At 34.5% G+C, this 7,631-nt stretch overlaps 1 pseudogene across 1 annotated transcript; it reads right to left on the bottom strand.

Annotated features, from left to right (window-relative positions):
- Window positions 1-4,352: 4,352 nt before the first annotated feature.
- Window positions 4,353-7,394, bottom strand: LOC143573658 (proline dehydrogenase 2, mitochondrial-like; annotated as a pseudogene). Its single transcript, XR_013142471.1, has 4 exons — window positions 6,444-7,394; window positions 5,043-5,688; window positions 4,536-4,776; window positions 4,353-4,440 (listed from the first exon to the last, which is right to left on the bottom strand). The product of XR_013142471.1 is annotated as a proline dehydrogenase 2, mitochondrial-like (transcript).
- Window positions 7,395-7,631: the final 237 nt, after the last annotated feature.

Genomic DNA, 7,631 nt, shown 5'->3' with positions numbered 1-7,631 from the left:
CATACCCACATTCATCCATACATACCTACATACATATATGCATACCTACCTACATGCATACATGCATACACAAACATGTACCTACATACGTACATTCATCTACACGTACATACCTACGTACATATATGTGTACTTACGCATACCTGCATACATACCTACACGTACATACCTATGTACCTACACATACCAACATACATACCTACACATACCGCATACCTACATACCTATATTCATAGATATCTACACAGTACGACATACCTATGTACATACATAAATGCATACCTTCACATATATACAAGCAGCTGCCTGCATGCATACATACCTACACATACCATATACCTACATACCTATATTCATACATACCTACACAGTACGACATCCTATGCACATACATATATGCATACCATAACATAAATAAAAGTAGCTGACCAAGCTAAGTAATTCGTGTGATATAACTTTTGGTTGTATAAAATTATATTTGAAGGATTATCATGAACATATGTAGACATCATGTTGGCTCGTGTCCACGAAATTCGCAAGTAAAACATATTATGTTGTCACGTATGATATGTAGCGCTTATTTGTGATACACAAAATAGTTTATCATTAACAACCGATTGGTATAAAAAACATAAAATTGAAGAATGATACGACACAAGAGTTAACAGGAATATATGGATGATTATATCATGAAAACCATTAGAGAATGCAAAAAACAAAGAAACACAACTTAATTAATGCGAAAAATAATTTAGAACACGCGACAAAATTTTAGTAATCTGAACTCGAATTAAACTCTTGCATGAGCGTTCTATTCTTTTTTGAAACAACTCATGAATTGAACAAGAGTGTTGCACGAGCTACAGTGTACTTTGAACTGTGAATTCGAAATCTTGCATCTCGATGTTGTTTTCATCAAACAACATATGGGCAAGTCTCTAAAGTGAAAAAGAAACCCAGTGCTCCTTAATTGCAAATGTGTCATTTAACCATTTGTTCTTCAGTCAACTCCTACCACCTTTACTTAAATGTCTCAGGTTTTATAAATACGTTTCAGACTAGTTTATGAACGCAATCTTGATGTTTTTGTTACGCTTCAGCTCCTCCTCTAGTTGTAAATCCAAAGATAACTACAAAAAAATATAAACGCAAGTTGGATCTGGTGGGTACAATATTATGTACAAAACAACTAAAATGCTACACAACCCTATAAAATATAACTGTAATTTAAAAAATCATTTACTACACAAACAAGTATTATAAACAATACCTGATATAAGTTACCAGGGGCTGTGTGGGGCTGAATTAAAGGGCGCACTGTATCAGTATTAAGTACACACAACAATTATAATAATTATATAAGATGTGTATGTAACTTATAATACATGTGGCATTTCAGTTACATACATATAAAATGCATAAATAACAAAATAAACACAATCGAATAGTTTTGTGTGGGTATTAATCGTAGTGGAGTGATTATACATTGCACCTATTTAGATATCAATATGAACAAAAAGACCCTAAGTGATCAAGTTAAAGCGGTGAAATAATCAAATGATAACCATTACCTGTTTGGTGGAAAATATGATAAAAAAACAAAAGGTTGAGGTTGATGAGTTAAGGAAAACTAAAAGTTTATAATGAAATTAATACTATAATAGCTGTATTTTTCAGTTACAAATCTAGAAGTAATTGAATTTGATCTTTTACTTAACAAATAAAGATAATCTATCACATAGTACTCTACTACTTAGCTATCAGGATTTCAATATAGATCAATTGAATAACAATTGATAACACAATACAATAATCAACATAAAGGTAATGCAAATAATATACAGATTGCTATAATCAAACAACGAAAAACATAAAAATTGATAAGGATTACCAGGTATAAATGCCCCATTGGTGAGTTTGATTCGATGAATCATCATGCTGAGAAAATTAGAGTAGGTGTTGCAAAAGTTAAATGCGTCAATTTTCGATTCCATACACAAATTGTAGTAGATATTATTTGCGATGGTGTTGCAAGAAATCTGGAATAGTGAAAAGGGTGTCAATAGTGGTGCTTAAAATTAGGGATTTAAAACTAGGATGGATCATCATGATAACTTATGCAAATATTTTAAAAAAAAATGAAAACAAGAATATTATTTGAAACTTCTGCAATTATTAGTTTCCAAATTTATAAATGTGTAGAGATTACAACTATACCATTCTAAATAAAATAAAGATAATATTAAAAAAAATATGATTGTTATAATTATTTCTCGCACTTCTCACACTAAGAAAACTTCTGAAATGAACCCAATCCTATATATATATATATATATATATATATATATATATATATATATATATATATTAATTTTTTTAATAAATGTTGGTATGGATCTTAATCATCCTAAATATGTTAGGCCCAAAACATTTTGTTAATTTATAATGCTAATCGTCGTTTACAAAAATTAGCTTTTATATTTCATTCGTTAGAGTGAGCAGGTTTTTTTGTTTAAACTTGGCATAGGTATTTAAATTCTCGGAGTCGGCCCTGCTTGTATCTAAAGTTTTTAAGTAAACCCAAATATTTGTAATAACATAACCTGTTTTCATTCATCGAAAATGATCTTTGACATAATCTTTCAACATTGATAGGTGTTATATACAATAAACCCGATTGAAATGTTACATACTCGTAGTTATTAGTGATGGCCAAATTGTTATTGATCCCTAATTACTGCTTTTCAGTATTAAAATTACTACTAATGACTAGCTACCATTGATGACCAAGCTGTTGTTGATTACAGTTTTTATTGATGATCAGTTTCTATTAGTAGACCAAGTTGCTGCTCACAATAGTCTTAAGCAAGGATGTGCTCAACACCTTCAAACTTGTATCATAGTCTTAAGCTATGGAGCCTATGGTGTGCTCAACACCTTCAAACTTGTATCATTGTACTAAACTACTCCGTATCATTTATAAGTTATAACACCAAGATTATCAATATATATTGGTAATTTTAGTTTTATCAATGTGTGTGTATGCATATATTATCAGGCACACAGGTCTTTAACTCATGACCGTCCCATCTCTAGCAAGTGATGGAACTAGAAAGCAACTAGGTACATGTGTTCTCTCTCAAATTTAATCTAACTATACTGATAAAAGAAAATAATGAGGATGATGTGGCAATCCCACATTCATTCTAAGCCTAATCTCTCTTCTCATTCATCCTACCTATCCATGGGTTATGGAGCAAAACCATATTGATAAATGGGTTATAAGTTCCTTTCTAATTCTCTAATTTATCATCTCATTCATCTTAACTATCCATTGATCATGGGCCAAAATAATTTTGGCAAATGGGTTATAATTTCATTTCCAATTCTCTAATTTCTCATCATATTTATCCTACATATCCATAGGTCATGAGACAAAACAGTTTTGAGAAATGGGTTATAATTTCTCTTTTAATTCTCTAATCTCTCATCTCATTTATCTTAGTTATCCAAGGGTAATTGGTCAAAATAATTTTTGCAAATGTTGTATATAAAAAAATCAAATTTGTAAATTTGAAATTTTAGACTTCTTATTGTTTATACTATATATTTTATCTTCTTTTTTACCTATAATTCTATTCATTTTTTAGATAATGGATCTTTTTATTTTTATTATTTGACAAAAACCCGTGTAATACACGGGTTCAAAAGCCAGTGTTGTTAATATATATACTTAATAGTTAGTAGTGATAGTTAAACTGCTTAACTTAAAACCTCCCATCTTTAAAAATAGTAGTTGTAATTGGTTTATTAATTTAACATCTTCTTCATTATATTTATGACTCGATCTATTCTTGAATATTTTTTAAGACTCTGAGCCTCGAAATTTTAATTTTATTTATATTAGCTTAGTTATATGATGAGATATCATCGTATTGGACTCACTTCAACAACAACATAGGCTCAACCCAAGTGGCCTCAACTTTGTTAAGCTCATATCAAGATGGACCCATCAGGGTTAAGGCCCACCAACGGGACTTTAAGCTCGTACGAATTTATGTAAGTTACTGCTTGTATCATGGGCCGAGATTAGCCTTCTCCGAGTTAACTCCCAACGATGTGGACTTTTGTAACAACATTGTTGTTGTAAACAATTTTGTTATAATACTATAATTTTAGTTTGTCATTCATTCCCAAAAGATACATGAAATCACTTATAATTTGATTGAAGAGAAAAAGAAAATGTACACAATTACACATACTTTTTTCCAGTTTATACATATGTATTTTTGTTATATTTGTGACTTGTGACAGCCAAAAAGAGGCTCGACCCAAAATATTGATCATGTTGCTTAGTTTGTCATGGAGTTAGATTGTGGTTTGATTTAGTTCTCACCTTTCTTGCCAAAACATGATTTCGCCCTTCTCATTAACTCTTTCCTGTTCAAGAAACACAATGAAAACAACATCAAAATCGCGCATTCACAAACAACTTTTCATACAAAGGGTAGAAGCTTAATTTCAAGGTCACTTACGTCATGAGTTTTCTATCAAGATTTGAAGAGGACAACAACCCTTTGTTCTCCTCTGCTCGTCGAAGAAGATAAGGCATGACCTGATCAATTGGCCCAAATGGCAAGTACTTGCTAACGTTAAAGCCTGCGTTCCTCAACCCGAAAGTCATTGCCTCCGACATTCCATAGAGTGAAGCAAACTCGAGTTTCTGGCTGTCTTTAGTGATCCCATATTCACGGGCCTTTTGCGCCACCAGTTTTGCTGTCAAACGTTTTATGTCGGTTCAAAATCTAATTTTTCACATGTGAAATGATCAAGTAAAACAACCCATATGGTGATACCAAAGTGTATTAAAAATCTTGAATCTTTTTTGATCTTTCACTAGAGGTGCACATTGGGTCAAAATAGGCCTGACCCGGATTTATATGCCAAAAGGGTATTCAAAATCTTGAATCTTTTTTGTTATCATCGTGACAAAATAGGCCTTACCTGACCTATATGCATACCGAAAGGGTAAAAACTTTTACCTGAATCAAGATTGTGGGTGGCAAGAATGAGCCCACCGGGGCGATTAGAAATCTCATCCAGCATGAATGTAGCACACCCATTGTAACAGTTGTGTGTATCATTGGTGGTATTATGAATAGGGGACTCAACACCGAGAGAATGTGCCAAGCTACTTTCACTAGACATATACGCCCCCCGAACCAACTTATAACCGAGAGACAGCCCGGTTTTGTCAGCCGCCTTCTTGCTCAAAACCATCCTGTCACCAGCATCCTTCAAATAGGCTTGAACCGTGCCATAGACCATTGGTGTTTTGGACTTGTTGTACTTAAAAGAAGCCCAATAAGTCATGTAATCAATCGCAGGCTGGATTGAAGTGTCTTCTGCATCAATAACCACAGGGACATTGCCTTCGAAGCTTTTGTCACAAATGCTTTGCAATCTTTTGTAAGCTAATTCAAGATCTTGTTCTTCCTGGGCACTCAAAGGGGCCGGTTGTTGTAATGTATGATAGAATGGGCTTGTTTCAGCAAATATTGGAAGTGTTTGTTGCTTCCATGGCAGCTTGAAAGATGAATTCTTGTACTCCCATCGAAGAAGATCACTTACTCGCCTTAGCAGATACACCGGGCATACTGCTGTAACCTTCACAGCCACAAAACTTACCTGTTTTTTTCCATATATAATTTAGATCATATCAGACTGGCCCGGGTTCTTGTTAATAACAGAAAAACCAAACAAAAAACTATCTTTATTACATAAAGATTTTTTTTTTTTGACATGTAACTAAGCCCATTTCGACCGACCAGGTGTTGGGCAGTTTTAACCATAGCTTAATGATCCCAAGCCCGTTTTAATACGGGCCGAGCTGTAATGGGCCGGAACAGGTTGCACTTTTGGTCATAGATTTCAAAGGTTTCATTAATAACTAATATTATTTAGCTGCGTGTAATAACTACATGTTATAAGAATAATTTAATCGTTAGAATAAGAGGATTTAGAAGGCTGCATTGAGCAATTCTATGCTTCCAACATGTTGCTCATGATCCCAACCCATTTAAACGGGTCAAGCTGGAACGGGCCGGGCCAGGTTGCACTCTTTGTCAAATTTTAAAAGTCCCCTTATTAATTAGTTTAGTTATCATAAGTATAATCAAAATCATATGAATAAAATGCTTTAAAAGGTTGCATCGAGCAATTCTAAAATTACAACTTGATTATCCCAAGCCAATTTTGACATGGGTGGAGCTGGAAAGGGGCAGGCGAGGTTGCAGTTTTTTGTCAAATTCTAAAAAGATTGAACACCCTTCTACCCATTTAACCGGTCTTCTTTAAGAAAGCTTTTGAGGTGTTTATTAATAAATCTAAGAAAAGAAATGGGATTCACTATATATTTCAAAAGCCCAAATTAATAAACTTACAGAAGAAGGTGGAAGAGATTGAGGTGTTTCAGCAGTTTTAATCAACTGCTGAGTAGCTTTATCACAGGATTCATTATCATTTGCATGCTCCAGCCCATAATCCACAATCCCTCTTAACCCGGAACCCCACAACCTCCTAACGGTCTGGCCCGTTTCAACTGTATCCGCACCCGCCACAAAATGACTATACGCCGTATATTTAATAGTCGTCAACACCACGGCTCGAAACAACCCCACGTCCATCAACCGCGAGTTCATCACCCAAAGGCTTAAATCCACCATTGGCTCCATTGCAGCCACGTTTAATGTGGCGGCCGAATGCATAAGTTTCCCGGTTGAAACCGACCCGAACAAAGTCTTGGTGTCCTCAAAATTAAATATACTGTCATTGTCATTGTTATTATTATTGTTGTTGTTATTGTTACTGCTGGTGACGGTGGTGGTGATGGCCGCGGGTTGTGGCGCTTGAGGGAAGTTATTGGTGGTGGCCGCGTTAAATGTGGTTCTTTGTGCTTGGCTACACCGCAAGGTGGCGGGTGAGGTCGAGTTGACTCGGTGGACGAATGATCTAAGTAGTTTGTAAGAAACGTCCTTGTTGACCATCGACATAATGACTACGGTGGTTGGGGCTGAAAGTGATCTTGCCTTGCGTCGGTCCTCTAGTTGATACCAAGGCAAGATCGCTTTTAGCTAATCAGCCCGTGGAAACAAATTAAATAGGGTTTTATTTTATTTATTTTTTTGGTATCCAAGAGGATATTATTTTATGAGGAAATTTTTGTTGAGTGAGGTGAGGGATATATATAGGGATAAAATGTTTTACTGCGTTGTTGTAGGAAGTAATTATGCCTAGCCATTGAAAATAAAGAAGTTTATTCATTTTGTTGTGGTTACCGGTCGTTGCCCTGAGGTCAATAATTTTTTGGATAAATTAATAGTTTCCAGTTTTGGAATAGAAAATGAGATCTACTAACTAATTCATATCTATTGCCCGATAATGAAATACAAAATGAGAACTTACAATACAAAAGAGATGAATAATTCTAATCAAAATAACAACTGTGAACTCTCGGGTGGGTAAAAGTAACATTTCACTAATTTTGACTTATTTTACCTAGGGATGAGCATTTTGTCCCAAATACCCGTACTTGTACCCGTACACGTACCTGTACCCGTACCGATTTAGCT

Source organism: Bidens hawaiensis, unplaced genomic scaffold (assembly GCF_021521415.1).
Source record: "Bidens hawaiensis isolate Kalapana, Puna unplaced genomic scaffold, B.hawaiensis_p1.1 tig00026607_1, whole genome shotgun sequence".
Classification (NCBI taxonomy): Eukaryota; Viridiplantae; Streptophyta; class Magnoliopsida; order Asterales; family Asteraceae; genus Bidens; species Bidens hawaiensis.
The sequence above is the reverse complement of the archived record's forward strand: the minus strand, read 5'-3'. Positions and strand labels throughout refer to the sequence as shown.